This window comes from Salvelinus fontinalis, chromosome 34 (assembly GCF_029448725.1).
Source record: "Salvelinus fontinalis isolate EN_2023a chromosome 34, ASM2944872v1, whole genome shotgun sequence".
NCBI classification, from domain to species: Eukaryota; Metazoa; Chordata; class Actinopteri; order Salmoniformes; family Salmonidae; genus Salvelinus; species Salvelinus fontinalis.
In genome coordinates this window covers 480,458-502,934 of record NC_074698.1, presented here as the reverse complement: position 1 = coordinate 502,934, position 22,477 = coordinate 480,458, and the positions used below count along the sequence as shown (strand labels likewise).

Genomic DNA, 22,477 nt, shown 5'->3' with positions numbered 1-22,477 from the left:
TCACACGCTCCCATGTTCCTGTGAAACATGCTGCTCCCTGGTGTGATCACACGCTCCCATGTTCCTGTGAAACATGCTGCTCCCTGGTGTGATCACACACTCCCATGTTCCTGTGAAACATGCTGCGAGCGTGTCTCTAACTCTGCGGTCACTGACACACACTACACTCTTAGAAAACAGGGTTCCAAAAGGGTTCTTCGGCTGTCACCATAGGAGAACCCTTTTTGTTTCCAGGTAGAATCCTTTTTTGGTTCCAGGTAGAACTCTTTTGGGTTCCAAATAGAACCCTCTGGGGAAAGGGTTTTACTTGGAACCCAATAGGGTTCTACCTGGAACCGAAAAGGGTTCCTCAAAAGGTTCTCTTATGGGGACTGCCGAATAACCCAGAGGTGTCTCCTGGGGAGGCAGGTAGCTTAGTGGTTAGAGCATTGGACTGAGAACCAAATGGTTGCAAGATTGAATCCCCGAGCTGACAAGATAAAAATCTGTTGTTCTGCCCCTGAACAAGGCAGTTAACCCACTGTTCCTAGGGTTTCATTGAAAATAATAATTTGTTCTTAACTAACTTGCCTAGGTAAAAAAAGGTTCAAGATAGCAGCTTTTTTACAGAGTGTAGGAATCGCCTCTCCTTTTGTATCTCTTCCTCCTTTCAACGGATACCCGTGTATACAGTATATTTCTTATTTCTCCTGTCCTTCTAGACTACTGTGACTGCCACACCAGGGGCATCTCCTGCTATTATTTATTCTCCTCGACAACTGTGACTGCCACACCAGGGATATCTCCTGTTATTATTTATTCTCCTCGACAACTGTGACTGCCACACCAGGGGTATCTCCTGTTATTATTTATTATCCTCGACAACTGTGACTGCCACACCAGGAGTATCTCCTATTATTATTTATTATCCTCGACAACTGTGACTGCCACACCAGGGGTATCTCCTGTTATTATTTATTCTCCTCGACTACTGTGACTGTCACACCAGGGGTATCTCCTGTTATTATTTATTATCCTCGACAACTGTGACTGCCACACCAGGGGTATCTCCTATTATTATTTATTATCCTCGACAACTGTGACTGCCACACCAGGGGTATCTCCTATTATTATTTATTATCCTCGACAACTGTGACTGCCACACCAGGGGTATCTCCTGCTATTATTTATTCTCTTCGACCACTGTGACTGGCAGACAAGAGGTATCTCCTGTCATTTATCTCTTGTCCTCTCTTCATTTTTAGACCTTAGTGACCTGATGTTCCACCATCTTCTCTACTCAGCTGTATACTGTATCTGTCCTCAGCTCAGCTCTTCTCTACTCAGCTGTATACTGTATCTGTCCTCAGCCCAGCTCTTCTCTACTCAGCTGTATACTGTATCTGTCCTCAGCCCAGCTCTTCTCTACTCAGCTATATACTGTATCTGTCCTCAGCCCAGCTCTTCTCTACTCAGCTATATACTGTATCTGTCCTCAGCCCAGCTCTTCTCTACTCAGCTATATACTGTATCTGTCCTCAGCCCAGCTCTTCTCTACTCAGCTATATACTGTATCTGTCCTCAGCCCAGCTCTTCTCTACTCAGCTATATACTGTATCTGTCCTCAGCCCAGCTCTTCTCTACTCAGCTATATACTGTATCTGTCCTCAGCTCAGCTCTTCTCTACTCAGCTATATACTGTATCTGTCCTCAGCCCCAGCTCTTCTCTACTCAGCTATATACTGTATCTGTCCTCAGCCCAGCTCTTCTCTACTCAGCTATATACTGTATCTGTCCTCAGCCCAGCTCTTCTCTACTCAGCTATATACTGTATCTGTCCTCAGCCCAGCTCTTCTCTACTCAGCTGTATACTGTATCTGTCCTCAGCCCAGCTCTTCTCTACTCAGCTATATACTGTATCTGTCCTCAGCTCAGCTCTTCTCTACTCAGCTGTATACTGTATCTGTCCTCAGCCCAGCTCTTCTCTACTCAGCTGTATACTGTATCTGTCCTCAGCCCAGCTCTTCTCTACTCAGCTATATACTGTATCTGTCCTCAGCCCAGCTCTTCTCTACTCAGCTATATACTGTATCTGTCCTCAGCCCAGCTCTTCTCTACTCAGCTATATACTGTATCTGTCCTCAGCCCAGCTCTTCTCTACTCAGCTATATACTGTATCTGTCCTCAGCCCAGCTCTTCTCTACTCAGCTATATACTGTATCTGTCCTCAGCCCAGCTCTTCTCTACTCAGCTATATACTGTATCTGTCCTCAGCTCAGCTCTTCTCTACTCAGCTATATACTGTATCTGTCCTCAGCCCCAGCTCTTCTCTACTCAGCTATATACTGTATCTGTCCTCAGCCCAGCTCTTCTAAAGCATGTTTGAGTCTCACTCAAATTGGCTCAGTTTTTAAAGAAGAGCAGCTGTCACTTAATAACAGTGGAGGTTTTTGTATCTGTGTTGAACACTTTCAGGTCACAGTTTACATCCCAAACGTCTATTTGAATTGGTTCAGACCTCTAGACTCAGGACTACAAAACACACACACACACACACACACACACACACACACACACACACACACACACACACACACACACACACACACACACACACACACACACACACACACACACACACACACACACACACACACACACACACACACACACACACACACATCCTGTCTTTACCCTTCTGCTTGCTCTCTCTATTTCTCTTGCCCTATCTCTCTCTTTCACACACATACACACCATGTCACTCTTTGAGATATTTATACATGGCTCAGTTTCTAGGAGGACTAGGGCCAGAGATGCCCATCTCTACCCAGCCATGGTGTCCTCTGCTCGGGGGAACTTAAGTTCTTGCTGCCCCCTCTCCCCTGGATCTCTGGATCAATAACACCCCAGAGTAGTGTGATAGAATGCGATCCTAATGGAAGTACAAACAAGTTTCTATTTACTGTCTCTTCAAATCCCCTCCCATGGGACCCTAAGGGGGCAGGGAAGACTGAGGTTTCATCACAAATGGCACCCTATTTTCTACATAGTTCACTACTTTTCACAGGAGCCCAATGGGCCCTTGTCAAATGTAGTTCACCAAATAGTGAATATGCAATAGACTTAAGAATGACACTCTGGGGCCAGGCAGGTAAACACAACCATGTTTGTTAAAGAGAACAAAGCCAAATGGATTGGAGGGTTTAACATCTCTGTAGACTGACGTCTTGAACAGCCAGCTGGGGGGAGTTTACACTGGCTTACAGTCTCAAGCTGGGCTTGGACCCCTGCCAGATCACTTCTATTAGCGGACTGTAGCTCACACTACTTTAGCTGCAGTCAGCAGATTTCTGCAAACTCAGTTGGATTCGGATTGGGCACCATATTGGCACCAAAAGTTCTCATTACATTGCAGTTTGGCATATGAGACTATTATTGTATTTGAACACATTGGTGGCGAATTAAGGATAGTTGGCAAACCTTTGTGTGTGAATGGCTGTGTGCCAAAGTCATTGAAACCACTGTGGCTGGTGTTAAGTGAAAAACAAACCAGAGAAGCACACTGACTCACCCACTAACTGTCTCTTGTAGCTAATAGAGCCACTGTGTGTAACTCACCCACACTAGCCTTGTCCTGTCAGTGTCATGTCACTCTCTCTGTCCCTAAGTCACTTTCTCCTCCAGAGAGAGGCTATGGAGTGATATGATCATAGTGGGAAAGACAAGACAGGACAGCTCAGAAAGGACAGGACAGACAGGAAAGGACAGCTCAGACAGGACCAACATAACAGGACAGTTCAGCCAGGACAGACTGGACAGGACAGATGAGACAGTGAATGATTGATGTGACGCTGAGCAGATTGGTGGAGAGGCCTCTCTCTTATTCGCACAAAGCAAACACATGTACAGGCTGTAGAGACTGCTGAATGTTTCATAACCCTGATGGCTCAGGTTACAGGTTCAGCTGTGTGTCTGTGTCTGTGTGTCTCATCTCACCCCTCTCCAGAGGGACAGGGCTGTCTGATGTTAGACTGAGGCAGAAGGTATCGGCTTACGTGGGTGTAGAGTGTTTGTTTTCACCCTGTTAACTTTTCTCTTTCAGGGTCAGTGGCTAGGCTCTTTGGGAGGGTAAAATGAGTGTGTGTGTGTCTGTGTGTGTGTGTAGTTGTGTGTGTGTGTGGTCGTGCGTGTGTAATAGGAAGAAACATTGTGGATTGAGTTGAGGGGGTGCCAAGAGCAGGTCGTTTTAGCAGGACCTCAAGAGGCCTAGGGGATGAATCACTGTTATCTATGCCCAGGGAGAGAGAGCACCTGTGGGCACCGCTCCACTCCCACCACTTCCTGGTCCCGGATCGTGGCTGGCTAGAATCAGTCTGCCTGGAGATGTTGCCTACCTTTACAACAGGCCTATGGTCATACACTCTGGGGAAACACCGAGGTTGTGTCCCAAATGGCACCCTATTCCCTATAGTCCACTAATTTTGGGGTTAAAACTAGTGCACTATATAGGAAATAGGGTACCATTTGGGACTCAGTCACAGTCCCATAGGGAGGTTATCCAAAGTTAAAGCGTATACACTCAAAGTTTATACACCCCACCTGGGCTTCCAGCCAAGGAAGTGTCCTGGGGAATTCAGACTGTTTAGCCAAAAGGTTTCAGATTATTATGTGTTAGCAGTTACTTGTCCTTCCTTTACCTTCATGTACTGCAGATCTAACATATTGAATCTGACCCAAATTACCCACTTGTGGATTGTTGTGAGGAAGCATGGTATTTCCGTTATCCTCTAAGAGACAGGTCAAGATGAAGATAAATGGTTCTTCATGAGAATATAGATTTCACACGTTTTCCTTTTGGCCCTTTATTTTCCGAGCCTGGTCCCAGATCTATTTTTGCTATCAAGCCAATCCTGTCAACTCCGGTAAAACATGATGCTTGGCATGAGAAGGAGTGGCATGATGATCCAAACAGACTGGTACCCAATCTGAAGTTAAAATGTAATTCATAAACAGTGTCATTTTGTAAGTTCAGAGTATAGGCCTAGTTGTTGTAGTCTATTGTTGTAACTATGTACTACTTGTTCGGCTCTGCCCTATCTCCCAAAAGATCTGAGAAGACATTACTTGGCGCAGAGTCAGCAAAGTCCACACCGCTGTTCAACCCGACTTGCTTACCTCAATTATTCACATCTTATGAATAACGCACATTACCAGAGCCGGCGACAGGGATATTTTTAAACCCAACGGCTTGAATTAGTCATGACTTTACAATGGCAAACATATCATTTTCATATCTTCCGACTACTTTGTGTGGGAAAAAAAGCGAAAGAAATAATTTACTCTGGTCGTCGATAAGTGAGTTCCCTGTGCTGGTACTGAAACTGCGTCATGTGTGTTCATCACAAATGTCGTCTGAGGAGCTTGCACTGATGTCCCTCCAGTCCCGATGTGAAATAATGGTGTTTCATATTTAATTGATCCCTATTCCCTGATCTCTGCAACTCCACTGCTACAGGCATTAACTCTGCATTGTACAATATTCATTTAAAGATACCTTTAAAAAAAGGGTTGAGGCGTGGATCAGAAAACCAGTCGGTATCTGGTGTGACCACCATTTGCCTCATGCAGCACATAGAGTTGATCAGGCTATTGATTCTGGCCTGTGGAATGGAGTGGCATGTTATCCCACCCTTTTCAATGGCCGTGCAAAGTTGCTGTATATTGGCAGGAACTGGAACCCGCTGTTGTACACGTCGATCCAGAGCATTCCAAACATGCTCAATAGGTGACATGTCCGCTGAGTATGCAGGCCATGGAAGAACTGGGACACTTTCAGCTTCCATGAATTGTGTACAGATCCTTGCGACATGGGGCCGTGCATTATCATGCTGAAACATGAGGTGATGGAGGCGGATGAATGACACGACAATGGTCCTCAGGATCTCGTCATGGTATCTCTGTGCATTCAAATTGCCATCGATAAAATGCAATTGTGTTCATTATCTGTAGCTTATGCCTGCCCATACCATAAACCCACAGACACCATGGGACACATCACCAAACCTGCCGTCTGCCCGTTACAGTTGATACCGGGATTCATCCATGAAGAGCACACTTCTCCAGCATCCCAGTGGCCATGGAAAGTGAGCATTTGCCCTCTGAAGCCAGTTACAACGCCAAACTGCATTCAGGTCAAGACCCTGGTGAGGACGACTAGCACGCTGACAGATTGTGCAGAAATTATTTGTTTGTACAAACCCACCGTTTCATCAGCTGTCCAGGTTGCTGGTCTCAGACAATCCTTCAGGTGAAGAAGCCAGATGTGGAGGTCCCGGGCTGGTATGGTTACAATTGAGGCGGATTTGACGTACTGCCAAATTCTCTAAAACAACATGGGAAGCAGCTTATGGTAGAGAAATGAACCTGCCAACAGTTCTGGTGAACATTCCTGCAGCCAGCATGCCAATTGCACGCCCCCTCAAAACCTGAGACATCTGTAGCATTGTGATGTGTGACAAAACTGTACATTTTAGAGCGGCCTCTTATTGTCCCCGCACAAGGTGCACCTGTGTAATGATCATGTTGTTTAATTAGCTTCTTGATATGCCACACCTGTCAAGTGGATGGATTATCTTGGCAAATGAGAAATGCTCAGGGATGTAAACACATTTCTGGAGAGAAGAAAATGTAGAGACAAGCTTTTTGTGTTTATGGAACATTTATTGGATATTATATTTCAGCTCATGAAACATGGGACAAACACTTTACATGTTCCGTTTATATTTTTGTTCAGTGTAACTATAATTTGCAGACAATGTGAACATGTTAGTCTATGTCTGCCATGATCTAAAATACCTTTGCTCTGGACTCCGTGTTTAGATGGTGCAGTTCATGCATGACACTTCATGCTGCGCTGGCTGTCCGCCTGTCTGACCATGTGAAGGATTTTCACTTGATTACCTAACAGTCAGTCTGCATCCCGCAGGTCCAAATTCCGCGTGTGTGTATGCGTTCGTTCATGCATGCGCCTGCGACAATTCTGCGTCTCCCTCTCTTATTTACACTCTCGGGGAGTGTGAGGGATAGCGTTGACGAGACGACACAATATTTAACGCAAAATAATATTTCCCAACTATTTCCATTTCTCACAGTCTCCCCCAACTAAAATACACTCCATGTAGCGAAACCATTAGGCTACTCACTTTCCCACAAAAGAGAAAGCCATGACATGGGAGAGTCGCATCGAACGCTGAGGGAACAACGGAAAAAAATCCTAATGTGTGCACATTCAGCGTTGCGCCGAATCACGATGCGCTCACAGTCCCAGTCTCGTGAGATGCTGGTGAGCAGGTCGGTTGTCTCTCGACGCTCTCCAGCCTCTCCCAATAACCGCTCCTGAGCCCTTTTCGCCGGCAAGATGTTTTGTTGACTGCCCACCTCAATGAATAGCCGTAGGAGGCGATACGGTGAGAATATGATACCTGCTTGAGCTGTGAAGCATTTCTGAGATGCGCAAGTGAACATCAAATAAGTTCTCATTTAGTGAAAAATAGGTTCAAAGCTTTTTTTTTTACAATTGAACGGAACTGTTGTTGTGTGTTTTCTCAGTGGATCAGAAAGGGTTGGTCCATCATGCTTTATACTTCAAGTGTACGACGACAACTGGCGGAGACTCGATGTGAAGCCCAAATCCATGCACTTCCATATACAATGTGAAAATTCGACAATTGTTTCCCTACTATTGGAATATACGCCATTGAAAACGTTTTGGATGTTTTTAGGGAAGCACTCACAATTCTTCTGAGAAAAGGCAGAAAGAGGGAATGTATTTAATTTGAACTGAAAAAATTACTCGGACTCGTACGATTATTTATGTGGATCTACAATGCGCCTAACGTGACGGAGGAAACATCAAATGTTCCGAACTGATCTCCTAAATGGAATTCAAACTCTGTAATAACGTTTCAGATGTTTTTGGGTTGCGAATTTCCAACTGGTATTCCTACTTTTTTACCAACTTGGTATACAACAGTTGGTGAGGTGGAATTAACATCCAACCGGAGGGCGGAAAGAAAACACCTTTTGCTTGCTCTGTCGAAATGTGAATCTTGCAGCCCGCTCGAGCCCAGCTCACACAGAGTTGCCAAGGCTACAGAGCTCCTCTCGAACCAGCTAAACCGTATTTCGGTTCCTAAGTTATTTGGGCAATTCCTCCGCAATAGATCAGTTGTGTAGCTTACCATCTAAATATTGATCATACATCTTGATTTATTAACCGGAATAATGCGTCTGGAAACATTAAGACGTTTTTTGACTCGTGGATATTGATTTTTCCTCTCGGGTCTTTTTGACAAGCGAATCGCCAGACGCCGCTATTGTTCAGTGAGCCTGGACACACCTTTTTGATGTCAGCCAAGGTAAGTTTCCACAATACTTCAGACTCTTGTGATTGGTTATGTCGATACGCACAGAATTCTCATAATGCACGCATCTCAACCATTTGCATGTCGGTGGAAAGAGAATAGCGCAATCGCTTCTGTACGGATGGGAACATGGGAATTAGAAAGCAGAAAAGAGCACTGTAATATTAGCTATAGGCTACATACTTTATACAATAAGAACATATTTATTGTAGCTAGTCTATTTCGTTTAACTGTGTGGCTCAGAAACAATAATTAAACATTCCGATTACAATTGAAAATACACCTCGGAAAAAACAAAGAACATTGACTATGATGAAAGCACCTAGGCTATTAATAATAATAATTTATTACATTTGTAAAGCGCTTTTCATTATACAGAATACTATCTAAGTGCCTAAAATAAAAAACAAATATAAATATTAGGCTGCCAATTCCTTCCCAAAGCCTTTATCCAAATCCTTGACATTTGGCTTATATAAATATATCATAACCAACGTGTAGCCTGCTGAAATTGATCACTTAACTATTTCCAATGTCGGCCTATTCTTAATGGCCATCAGACTACAAGTAATGCTATAATCTGATGACGTCTGCCTTATACAGCAATGAACTCATGCATGGTCATGTTGATGCATCCATCCAAGATAATAGGCTATTAGATTGTAGTGGCCCCAAACCTTGGTGATTGGTTTAAGGAGCCCAATCAGAGCTATTTTTCTCACAAGAGCTCACCTTTAGAAACAACGCCACAAGAAGATGGATGGTGGCATTGGCCACAATTGATCAACAATTAATGTGTCATCGTGTAAAACTCTGGCCTGAATTGATAACATGAGAAGATAGTTTTTCATACCAGGCTAGTTAGTTTACCTTAGTCTGGTATCAGGTGTATGTTCAAGATAGCTTTATTTTAATAGGCATGCTATTGAACATTACCTATATAAGTCCTTGTGGCTCTGAAGATTTCCTGTGGTTAGATTTATACTCACTTTCTAAGGCATTACATTGCATTCGTCTAAAGCGCTGTCCATGGTGCTGAAATGGGAAATAGTTATGTGCTGTGTTTACAGCTGTTTCTCTCTGCACGCACACACGCACACACACTCTGTCCCTGCTGCAGCAGCCACCAAGCAATCAGCGCACGAGGGATACCAGCTGTTCTAACGTTCCACCAAGAGCGACACCCCCGCATTATCGGATATGCCTCCCTGTTCCCCGTTTCCCGGTCCGACCTAAAGTTCAGATGTCCATCTCCGGCCGCCGTGTTTGATATTAGCGGTCTGACTGGCCCCCAACGGTCCAGCTCGCGTTCCTCCTCTGGCTAAAAATGACGTGTCTCACCACAGACAAAGCATCCACACAACACAACAGCCGTCATGGCAAGCAACACTTGATACAGGCCTATATGGCTCCTTATTGATGTGTAGATTTTCTCACCCCTCAGCTGGGTTGAACTTTAACACTGAAAGGAATCATCGATTCAGTTGCACTTTAGCTGGATTTGACATATCATGTTGAAGGGGATGTCAACGATATAGATGATGATGATTAGCTTTTTCAATGAATTTCAATGTTAAAATTTAACACTAAATTGCTATTCAGAGTGGTTGGGTTAAATGCGGAAGACACATTTCAGTTGAATGCATTCAGTTGTACAACTGACTAGGTATCCCCCTTTCCCTATTTAGGCTATTTGACAGAAAGCATGCATCTATAACAGCAATGCTTTCAAACAGACTTTGAGATATACTCTTATTATCCTAGTTCAGGGCTCATATACATAAAGCTTCTTACAGTATAGGGGTGCTGATCTAGGATCAGTTTAGCCTTTTAGATTATAATGAATGGACATGGGGCCCCGATCCTAGATCAGCACTCCTACTCTGAGACATGAATACGGGCCCTAGTCTCCTATAGACTATTCTAGTGAATGAGAATAACCCCAGACCTCACATCCTGACATAGAATAACAAAAGGTGTACTGGGTCAGCACTCAAAAAGATGTTGCATAAAGCTTACTTAATTTTCAGATTTTTGTATCATTTTCACTGCATCAGGGATAGCGTACACAGACGTTTCGGCTTTGCAGCCTTCTACAGTGTGTAGGTACAATTTTCTTTGAATTAAAAACAGCATTTATAGGGAAGAACCGATGAGCAGCAGGTGCTTCTAATCAGGGTTGCCACTCATCTGCCAATCAGAGATGGCTTTCCTGGTCTAACTATATACAAGTTAGCCACCGTGCGGACCAATTACACCTGTGTCTCAGTGGGCGGGTTTTACCCAGCAGCCAAGCTTCTGAGAGAGTGTGATGGTCCCCTTTTGACCTAGAATAACCCCAGACCTCACAGCTTGACCTAGGCTGTGCTCTATAAGGCCTGCGTATAATAAAGGGTCTAGGAGGCAGGCTGACGCAGGGTGTAATTGTGTTACCTGAACTCTGACCCCTAAAGCAAACACTAAATAAGCCCAATGACTGATAGCTGCCCTGTAGGGCCCCAGAGGTGTGTTTGTGTCCCTTACAGGAAAATCACATTGTTACATGATATTTGAAGTGAAAACGTGTTTTTGGAACACTTCACGTGTTCACATGTGAAATTCATGTTTTTTTTATTCATAAGTATAAGTGTGTCTGTGCCTGGCCTTGATGTGTGCGTTGTTTAAAAGTGCAGTTTTGTCAATATTATTTTATGAATCAGCCTATATTAACTTTCTGAATGGGAAGTCTCACCTCAGGCTGGTGTTACACAATGCAACTGGCAGGCAATCGTAGTGTTAAGCATTGAATATAGCATGTGTGATTGTTTCCATTCCTATATGCCATTCTATTGTTATGTTCGGATAGCAATGGGGCACTATTTGAAAGGAAGTGGACAAGTAACACATTAAGGAAAGTGAGAGGAGGAAACAGTATAGTGCTTAGAATGATCATTGTTTATCTGTTTTCTACACACACACACCATGCACGCACGCACGCATGCACACACACACACACACACACACATGTTACAATTGGTCTTCTGAAGATAGTCTTGTGTGTATATGACCCCAAACTGGCTGTGTCTCGACAGTGGGATAAGTCATAATGCTCTGCTCTACAGGGGACCAGACAGGGCATTTGGACTGCTTTGTGCAGTTCACTCACAATAGACTAAAAGTGATGGTGGGTGGTACTGTCAGAGAGGGAAAGGGAGGGATGATGGGAGGGAGAGAAATGGATGGATGGAAAGAAAGGGAGAGAGGATGGGATTGAAGGAGGGATATGGGGAAGAGATTGAGAAAGAGAGGGAGGGAGAAAGAGGGATGGAAGAGCAGATTGAAGGAGACATAAGGGGGAGAGGAAGAGGGAGAAAAAGAGGTGGAAGGTTAGGGAGGAAGTAAGAAATACAGGGAGAGAGAGATGGAGTGGTGGCGGCTGCAGCAGGGGAAATGCTACTGATTTACTCAGTTAAATGAAACACTCTGCTTCTGGAGAGAGAGGGTAGGCCAGAGAGAGACTTGACAGAGCCCTGTGAAGGCAAAGATTGAGCGTGCATACAACGAGAGAACCATGGAGACGGCGAGGAAGGGAGGGGGGGGGGGGAGAGAGAGAGGGGCTCTGAGGCACCGCGGAGGCAGCTGTCGATATTATGTGATGGAGAACAAAGCAAAGGGAAATATTGTGACGAGTGGAGGAGGAGAGAGAGGGAGGAGGGAGAACGACAGAGAGAGAATAAAATACAGAGAGGGAGAGAGAATGACACAGAGGAAGAGAGAGGGTGAAGAAGAGGTAACTGAGGAGCTAGCTAGAGGACACCAGTCCTCCAGAGCTGGGAGGGAGAGGCTGAGGTGGGAGTATTAGAGGCCATGGAAGGGACCTCTGTGTCCAGCCAGGTGTCCTTACAGCCCCTTACCATCCAGTCTCCTCTCCTGGAAGAAACATGACTCACTCACAATCTACCACCAGGCTAAGCTGCTGAGTCACGACCAGTGTGTGTGTGTGTGTGTGTGGTGGGGGGGTAGCCCGTGGTTAATCTAATGTTGGTGTTAATGGCTTGTATCATACGGCTGAACAGAACAGTACGAGTGAGTGTGTCTTCTGACTCGTATCTCCATCAAGGCCAGATGCTATTAGACAACGTGCTTCAGCCTGCCTGGAGTCCAACAAGGGCAGGTGTGGAGTTTGGCTTTAACCTGCCTGGAGTCCAACAAGGGCAGGTGTGGAGTTTGGCTTTAACCTGCCTGGAATCCAACAAGGGCAGGTGTGGAGGTTGGCTTTAACCTGCCTGGAGTCCAACAAGGGCAGGTGTGGAGGTTGGCTTTAACCTGCCTGGAGTCCAACAAGGGCAGGTGTGGAGTTTGGCTTTAACCTGCCTGGAATCCAACAAGGGCAGGTGTGGAGGTTGGCTTTAACCTGCCTGGAGTCCAACAAGGGCAGGTGTGGAGGTTGGCTTTAACCTGCCTGGAGTCCAACAAGGGCAGGTGTGGAGGTTGGCTTTAACCTGCCTGGAGTCCAACAAGGGCAGGTGTGGAGGTTGGCTTTAACCTGCCTGGAGTCCAACAAGGGCAGGTGTGGAGGTTGGCTTTAACCTGCCTGGAGTTCAACAAGGGCAGGTGTGGAGGTTGGCTTTAACTTGCCTGGAGTCCAACAAGGGCAGGTGTGGAGGTTGGCTTTAACCTGCCTGGAGTCCAACAAGGGCAGGTGTGGAGGTTGGCTTTAACCTGCCTGGAGTCCAACAAGGGCAGGTGTGGAGGTTGGCTTTACCCTGCCTGGAGTCCAACAAGGGCAGGTGTGGAGTTTGGCTTTAGCCTGCCTGGAGTCCAACAAGGGCAGGAGTGGAGTTTGGCTTTTGTTACGTTCCCCAGTTTCTGTGTTCTGGTTTGTATTTGAGTGTGTGTGTTTCAGGAGATAGATTCCTGAAAACTCCCCAAGCAGCTGATTGGTCGACCCCAGGCTAATTGATGATTGGAGAGCTGACCCCGCCCCCTCGTCAAGAAGCAGCTGACTCTAATCACCATTGCCACCTGAAGATATAAAAGCCATTGTTCTGTTCAGAAAAGAAAGAGGTTAGAGGGAGATTGAATATTTTGGAGAAGAGGTTAGAGGGAGATTGAATATTTTGGAGAAGAGGTTAGAGGGAGCTTGAATATAAAAGAGAAATGATTAGAGAGATAGAGAGAGGGAGAGATGATAGGCAGGCTGAGATCCTTGCTGGAGAATTAGATTGTGATATAGTGTTGGTTGTTTAACAGAAAGTGTGGTATGTAATGTGTTAGTTGTTGTTGGTAGCAGCTTTGATATGTTCTGTGTTTGTTGCTTTGTCAAAGCTTCTTTAGTGGCCTGAGTTAGTTTACTCAGTTTTGTTGTAAAGTGTTTGTGAAATTGTTTGTTGTTCTGTTTCATTTGTTCCCGGGGGGGAAGGAGAAGGCACTTTGGGAGTGCTTAGGCAAGAGGCCCGCGGGCATACATATACCCGTAGTATATTCAATGTCTAGGCACACTAGGTAAGACCTGGGCATACCACCCCCTGTATTTTGGTTAGGGCACCAGGTGGTGTTAAATTAGGTAAGTTAAGTGGGTAGGCAGGTTAGATAGGAGAGGGGGAGCTTTGATATTTACTTTCTTTCCTTTGGTTCCGTCCAGCCCCTTTTCCCCATATTACCGTGTAGGAAATAAATCCAAGTAAACGGTAAATTCTGCCTTTGTCGTCCTTTCTCGCACCTACAGTTCATACCTCTTTCACTTCACGGGGAGTTGAGTTGTAGCAGGGTGTTGTGTTCCCTCTTCTCAAAGGCGTGCGTAACAGCTTTAACCTGCCTGGAGTCCAACAAGGGCAGGAGTGGAGTTTGGCTTTAACCTGCCTGGAGTCCAACAAGGGCAGGAGTGGAGGTTGGCTTTAACCTGCCTGGAGTCCAACAAGGGCAGGAGTGGAGGTTGGCTTTAACCTGCCTGGAGTCCAACAAGGGCAGGAGTGGAGTTTGGCTTTAACCTGCCTGGAGTCCAACAAGGGCAGGAGTGGAGGTTGGCTTTAACCTGCCTGGAGTCCAACAAGGGCAGGAGTGGAGGTTGGCTTTAACCTGCCTGGAGTCCAACAAGGGCAGGTGTGGAGTTTGACTTTAACCTGCCTGGAGTCCAACAAGGGCAGGTGTGGAGTTTGACTTTAACCTGCCTGGAGTCCAACAAGGGCAGGTGTGGAGGTTGGCTTTAACCTGCCTGGAGTCCAACAAGGGCAGGTGTGGAGGTTGGCTTTAACCTGCCTGGAGTCCAACAAGGGCAGGTGTGTAGTTTGACTTTAACCTACCTGGAGTCCAACAAGGGCAGGTGTGGAGTTTGACTTTGACCTGCCTGGAGTCCAACAAGGGCAGGAGTGGAGGTTGGCTTTAACCTGCCTGGAGTCCAACAAGGGCAGGAGTGGAGGTTGGCTTTAACCTGCCTGGAGTCCAACAAGGGCAGGTGTGGAGTTTGGATTTAACCTGCCTGGAGTCCAACAAGGGCAGGTGTGTAGTTTGACTTTAACCTGCCTGGAGTCCAACAAGGGCAGGTGTGGAGGTTGGCTTTAACCTGCCTGGAGTCCAACAAGGGCAGGTGTGGAGGTTGGCTTTAACCTGCCTGGAGTCCAACAAGGGCAGGTGTGGAGGTTGGCTTTAACCTGCCTGGAGTCCAACAAGGGCAGGAGTGGAGTTTGGCTTTAACCTGCCTGGAGTCCAACAAGGGCAGGAGTGGAGGTTGGCTTTAACCTGCCTGGAGTCCAACAAGGGCAGGAGTGGAGGTTGGCTTTAACCTGCCTGGAGTCCAACAAGGGCAGGAGTGGAGTTTGGCTTTAACCTGCCTGGAGTCCAACAAGGGCAGGAGTGGAGGTTGGCTTTAACCTGCCTGGAGTCCAACAAGGGCAGGAGTGGAGGTTGGCTTTAACCTGCCTGGAGTCCAACAAGGGCAGGTGTGGAGTTTGACTTTAACCTGCCTGGAGTCCAACAAGGGCAGGTGTGGAGTTTGACTTTAACCTGCCTGGAGTCCAACAAGGGCAGGTGTGGAGGTTGGCTTTAACCTGCCTGGAGTCCAACAAGGGCAGGTGTGGAGGTTGGCTTTAACCTGCCTGGAGTCCAACAAGGGCAGGTGTGTAGTTTGACTTTAACCTACCTGGAGTCCAACAAGGGCAGGTGTGGAGTTTGACTTTGACCTGCCTGGAGTCCAACAAGGGCAGGAGTGGAGGTTGGCTTTAACCTGCCTGGAGTCCAACAAGGGCAGGAGTGGAGGTTGGCTTTAACCTGCCTGGAGTCCAACAAGGGCAGGTGTGGAGTTTGGATTTAACCTGCCTGGAGTCCAACAAGGGCAGGTGTGTAGTTTGACTTTAACCTGCCTGGAGTCCAACAAGGGCAGGTGTGGAGGTTGGCTTTAACCTGCCTGGAGTCCAACAAGGGCAGGTGTGGAGGTTGGCTTTAACCTGCCTGGAGTCCAACAAGGGCAGGTGTGGAGGTTGGCTTTAACCTGCCTGGAGTCCAACAAGGGCAGGTGTGGAGTTTGGATTTAACCTGCCTGGAGTCCAACAAGGGCAGGTGTGTAGTTTGACTTTAACCTGCCTGGAGTCCAACAAGGGCAGGTGTGGAGGTTGGCTTTAACCTGCCTGGAGTCCAACAAGGGCAGGTGTGGAGGTTGGCTTTAACCTGCCTGGAGTCCAACAAGGGCAGGTGTGGAGGTTGGCTTTAACCTGCCTGGAGTCCAACAAGGGCAGGTGTGGAGGTTGGCTTTAACCTGCCTGGAGTCCAACAAGGGCAGGTGTGGAGTTTGGCTTTAACCTGCCTGGAGTCCAACAAGGGCAGGTGTGGAGTTTGGATTTAACCTGCCTGGAGTCCAACAAGGGCAGGTGTGGAGTTTGGCTTTAACCTGCCTGGAGTCCAACAAGGGCAGGTGTGGAGGTTGGCTTTAACCTGCCTGGAGTCCAACAAGGGCAGGTGTGGAGTTTGACTTTAACCTGCCTGGAGTCCAACAAGGGCAGGTGTGGAGTTTGACTTTAACCTGCCTGGAGTCCAACAAGGGCAGGTGTGGAGTTTGACTACTACTATGTTGGTTTCAGGTACCAGACAAGCTCAATCAAGGCCAGCTGTAGTATTTGAAATGATACACAGGTCTGTTGGGTTGTACAATGAATAACGGCAGAATTTTCTGCCAATTCTGCAATGAATTACATTTAACAAAATGCTTGAATGCAACAGATTTGCCTAGTTAAACAAAGGTTTAAATATATATATTTTATATATTATATATACTCACATACAATGAGAATATGTGAGATAACTGATTGTAGCGTAGCAGCATAGATATCAGTCACACATTTCTTCCCCTGACACTGCGTGTGTGTCTGTGTGTGTCACCGTGTGTGCATCACCTCTCCCCCCTCTCTGTCACCTCCTCTGGTCATAATGGCCTGTTTGTCTACTCTAGTCATCATAATTCCCGATATTTACCCACACTCCTCTGCTCTCTGTGTGGATCCCAGCGCTCACAGGGATTATTACCCAGGTGTTATCGCACAGAGTGCTCAGGTGTGTGTTGTAGATAATCCCTAATGACATCCTACTGTGTTGGTTCTGACTACCTGTCAAGGTACTGCCAACATAATGATATGTATATCTAACACACTGTAGGAGGGCTGGTACAGGGCTGCTGTGGATTCTGTTTACTGTAGTCTTTGTGTTATGTTGCCCTGTTATGGCTTACTCTCGCTTCTTCTTGCTGCTTTTAAGCCCTATTGTAGCTCACAATTCTAATTTCCTGACAAGGAGGCACAAGCAATGTGATATTCTGAATACAATATAAAGTATTCAGGATATATGACCCATGCAGGGAATTAAGTCAGGAACTCGGTGCTTCTAAGTACCATAGATTTGGTTTAAGTCCAGTTAACCTCAGCGTTATGGCACCAGCGGTATCTCATCACTGGTGCTGTGACACCAACAGGTTCTCAGAACATCTGGTGTCAGTTTAGATGGCTCACTGAACGTGACTGCAGTGTCATAGAGATGGAACAGGGTCCCATGGTGGTGACAGTGCTGACAGGTGACAAGACAGCTGTGAGAAATGTCATTATATCACATTGGCCTGGGAGACACAGTGCCGACACAGAGAGCATGCCAGAGGGAAAGCCAACTGTGTCAGGTGCAGCCTTTATAAAAAGTGGACAGCTTAGTTTTACACCGGGAATATAACATTTTTATTAAAACAAAACATTTTATTTATCTACCTGTAAGTCACGTTGGATAAAGAGTGTGCTAAATTATTATGTTACAGCTGTACAGTGTGTGTGTGCTGTATGTGAGCTGCGTGTGTTTGCGGTGTGTATGTTTGCTGCGTGTGTCTGCAGTGTGTATGTGTGATGTGTGTGTTTGCAGTGTGTATGTGTGCTGCGTGTGTTTGCGGTGTGTGTCTGCGGTGTGTATGTGTGATGCGTGTGTCTGCGGTGTGTATGTGTGCTGCGTGTGTTTGCGGTGTGTGTGTGATGCGTGTGTCTGCGGTGTGTATGTTTGCGGTGTGTGTGTGCTACGTGTGTTTGCGGTGTGTATGTGTGCTGCGTGTGTTTGCGGTGTGTATGTGTGCTGCGTGTGTTTGCGGTGTGTATGTGTGATGCGTGTGTTTGCAGTGTGTATGTGTGCTGCATGTGTCTGCGGTGTGTATGTGTGCTGCATGTGTCTGCGGTGTGTATGTGTGCTGCATGTGTCTGCGGTGTGTATGTGTGATGCGTGTGTTAGCGTTGTGTATGTGTGCTGCGTGTGTCTGCGGTGTGTATGTGTGATGCGTGTGTTTGCGGTGTGTATGTGTGCTGCATGTGTCTGCGGTGTGTATGTGTGCTGCATGTGTCTGCGGTGTGTATGTGTGCTGCATGTGTCTGCGGTGTGTATGTGTGCTGCATGTGTCTGCGGTGTGTATGTGTGCTGCGTGTGTCTGCGGTGTGTATGTGTGCTGCGTGTGTCTGCGGTGTGTATGTGTGCTGCGTGTGTCTGCGGTGTGTATGTGTGCTGCGTGTGTCTGCGGTGTGTATGTGTGCTGCAGGTGTCTGCGGTGTGTATGTGTGCTGCGTGTGTCTGCGGTGTGTATGTGTGCTGCGTGTGTCTGCGGTGTGTATGTGTGCTGCGTGTGTCTGCGGTGTGTATGTGTGCTGCGTGTGTCTGCGGTGTGTGTGCTGCGTGTGTTTGCGGTGTGTATGTGTGCTGCGTGTGTTTGCGGTGTGTATGTGTGCTGCGTGTGTTTGCGGTGTGTATGTGTGCTGCGTGTGTTTGCGGTGTGTATGTGTGCTGCATGTGTTTGCGGTGTGTAGAAGAGAGGAGAGGAGGGAGAGAAGGGGGGAAGAGGAGAGGAGAGGAGGGAGAGAAGGGGGGAAGAGGAGAGGAGAGGAGGGAGAGAAGGGGGGAAGAGGAGAGGAGAGGAGGGAGAGAAGGGGGGAAGAGGAGAGGAGAGGAGGGAGAGAAGGGGAGAGGAGGGAGAGAAGGGGGGAAGAGGAGAGGAAGGGGGGAAGAGGAGAGGAGAGGAGGGAGAGAAGGGGGGAAGAGGAGAGGAGAGGAGGGAGAGAAGGGGGGAAGAGGAGAGGAGAGGAGGGAGAGAAGGGGAGAGGAGGGAGAGAAGGGGGGAAGAGGAGAGGAAGGGGGGAAGAGGAGAGGAGAGGAGGGAGAGAAGGGGGGAAGAGGAGAGGAGAGGAGGGAGAGAAGGGGGGAAGAGGAGAGGAGGGAGAGAAGGGGGGAAGAGGAGAGGAGGGAGAGAAGGGGGGAAGAGGAGAGGAGGGAGAGAAGGGGGGAAGAGGAGAGGAGGGAGAGAAGGGGGGAAGAGGAGAGGAGGGAGAGAAGGGGGGAAGAGGAGAGGAGGGAGAGAAGGGGGGAAGAGGAGAGGAGGGAGAGAAGGGGGGAAGAGGAGAGGAGGGAGAGAAGGGGGGAAGAGGAGAGGAGGGAGAGAAGGGGGGAAGAGGAGAGGAGGGAGAGAAGGGGGGAAGAGGAGAGGAGGGAGAGAAGGGGGGAAGAGGAGAGGAGGGAGAGAAGGGGGGAAGAGGAGAGGAGGGAGAGAAGGGGGGAAGAGGAGAGGGAGAGAAGGGGGGAAGAGGAGAGGAGGGAGAGAAGGGGGGAAGAGGAGAGGAGGGAGAGAAGGGGGGAAGAGGAGAGGAGGGAGAGAAGGGGGAAGAGGAGAGGAGAGGAGGGAGAGAAGGGGGGAAGAGGAGAGGAGGGAGAGGAAGGGGGAAGAGGAGAGGAGAGGAGGGAGAGAAGGGGGGAAGAGGAGAGGAGGGAGAGAAGGGGCAAAGAGGTGAAGAGAAGAAGTGTATGTAAAACAAAACGGTCTCTGGCTCAAAGCCAGCTGCCTCTGTCTCTCTCTGTCTGCCTCTCTCTGTCTCGCTCTGTCTTCCTCTGTCTCTCTCTGTGTCTCCCTGTCTGCCCTTGTCTCTCTCTCTGTCTCTATCTCTCTCTGTCTCTCTATGTATGCCTCTGTCTGCCTCTGTCTCTCTGTCTCTCTCTGCCTCTCTCTGTCTCTGTCTGCCTCTGTCTATTTGTCTCTCTCTGTCTGCCTCTGTCACTGTCTCTCTCTCTGTCTCTGTCTATCTGTCTCCCTGTGTTTCTGTGTCTCTGGGTCTGTCTCCAACTCCGACTCCATCTCCATCTCTGCCTCTGTCTTTCTCTCAGTCTTCGTCTCTGTCCAGGTTTGTCCCAATACTCTTACTGGACTTCTTTCCTCCTATCGTTAACTTAATTACTGCAAAGCCAGGTGATCTCTCACAAAGCCAGGTGATCTCTCACAAAGCCAGGTGATCTCTCATCAAAGCCAGGTGATCTCTCATCAAAGCCAGGTGATCTCTCATCAAAGCCAGGTGATCTCTCATCAAAGCCAGGTGATCTCTCATCAAAGCCAGGTGATCTCTCACAAAGCCAGGTGATCTCTCACAAAGCCAGGTGATCTCTCACAAAGCCAGGTGATCTCTCATCAAAGTCAGGTGATCTCTCATCAAAGCCAGGTGATCTCTCATCAAAGCCAGGTGATCTCTCATCAAAGCCAGGTGATCTCTCATCAAAGCCAGGTGATCTCTCATCAAAGCCAGGTGATCTCTCATCAAAGCCAGGTGATCTCTCACAAAGCCAGGTGATCTCTCACAAAGCCAGGTGATCTCTCACAAAGCCAGGTGATCTCTCACAAAGCCAGGTGATCTCTCACAAAGCCAGGTGATCTCTCACTGACAGGTAGATAGACACCTGACCTGCAGTGTCCTAATACTCTTTTGGACTCCTTTTATTGCCTCCTTTACTTTTACAACTGCTAAGCTGGGGATCTAGCTGATTGGTAGATAGACGCCTGCAGTGTCCTATTACTCTCACAGGACTCCTTTCCTCATCTCCTTTCCTCCATAACTCAACCTTCCTTATATCCTTCACTTCAAGACTACAGTACAAAGCCAACTACTCTCTGACTGTGTCTTTTTCTTGACTGGTCCCAAGGCCCTGATGTGCTTCCTTTCCTTAGTGACTGGTGACAGATGAAATGAATGTAAAAAGTGTACTGTACGCAACTGTGCTTTCCACTATCAAGCCCCAGGAACATTACCACGCATTCCTCTTTACCCCCGCTCCCCTCTTTACCCCCGCTCCCCTCTTTACCCCCGCTCCCCTCTTTACCCCCGCTCCCCTCTTTACCCCCGCTCCTCTCTTTACCCCCGCTCCCCTCTTTATCCCCGCTCCCCTCTTTACCCCCGCTCCCCTCTTTACCCCCGCTCCCCCCGTACCCTTACAAGCTGTGTCTGTCCTTCGAGCTTCCTAGAGACTGCCAGTCACATGATTTACCCTTAGATTCTCACACACACACACCCACTCAGTCAGATCCCGAGCCTCAGTGAGAGAAGGGAGAGACAGTGATGTCATGTCCAGAGTCCGGCAGATGTATAGCCCGGGTCCCTGGCTGTTGTAAATGTCAGCTCTCTGTCTGCAGCCGGAGCTGATTGATCACAGTACAGGGAGATAGTCCTCTCTGTACAGACAGACACAGACACAGACACAGACACACCACATGCCACAGATGGACTGGGTCAGCATGTACTGTATGTATGGGCAGTTCTGCTGCTATTGTTTTAAGAACCTGTTTGGAATTCACTAATACGTCTAACTGATGTGTTATGGAATGTGTAAATGAAGATTTGTGTCCTCCCGGGTGGCGCAGTGGTCTAGGGCACTGCATCGCGGTGCTAGCTGCGCCACCAGAGTCTCTGGGTTCGCGCCCAGGCTGGGCTGGGTTCGCGCCCAGGCTCTGTCGCAGCCGGCCGCAACCGGGAGGTCCGTGGGGCGATGCACAATTGGCATAGCGTCGTCCGGGTTAGGGAGGGTTTGGCCGGTAGGGATATCCTTGTCTCAGTATGTGAAATGTAATAAAATGTATGCACTCTACTGTAAGTCGCTCTGGATAAGAGCGTCTGCTAAATGACTAAAATGTAAAATGTAAATGTATATATATTTAAAAATTGACTTAATCCTAACCTATCAGGTTTTAATAACATTCTATGTCTTGTTCCAGTGGTTAATAGTTAATAATGACTGACAGGCCTGTCATGTCACTGACACGTCAGTAGGACATAAAAACGCATTAGACTACAGAAGACTGAAGCCTGCAACAACATGAGAGATGACTCTTCTGGCTGCATCTTAAATGGAACCCTATATAGTGTACTACTTTTGACCAGAACCCATAGGGAAACCCATAGGGAAACCCATTGGGCTCTGGTCAAAAGAAGTACACTGTATGGAATAGGGTGCAATTTGGGACACAGCCCCTGTGAATAATCAGAGGAGCCCTAGAGGACTTGTGCCATCAGTTGAACAGAAGATGGAGTTGGAAAGTAGAGCGGTTTGGAGGGTAAACACACAGAGTGGATGTGGATAGATGATTTAGATTGATAAGGTAGGTGGAGTTAGTCTCTAGGCCCCTCACTCTCAACTCTGGACCTGGAAGCCAGTTCCAACACGTTTTGTCATTGTTGCCCTGCAATCAGAGACTGATTTAGACCTGGAACACCAGGTGGGGGATTCCCCTCTAATCAGAGACTGATTTAGACCTGGGACACCAGGTGGGGGATTCCCCTCTA

General features: G+C 47.6%; 1 protein-coding gene across 1 annotated transcript in view; it reads left to right on the top strand.

The window, feature by feature from the left end:
* The first annotated feature begins 7,075 nt into the window (after positions 1 to 7,075).
* LOC129832809 (voltage-dependent T-type calcium channel subunit alpha-1I-like) overlaps positions 7,076 to 22,477 on the top strand; it is a 288,049-nt gene continuing 272,647 nt past the window's right edge. Inside the window, exon 1 of the mRNA XM_055896813.1 lies at positions 7,076 to 8,396. The gene's annotated coding sequence lies outside the window, so the exon portion shown is untranslated. The remainder of the gene's footprint in view (positions 8,397 to 22,477) is intronic.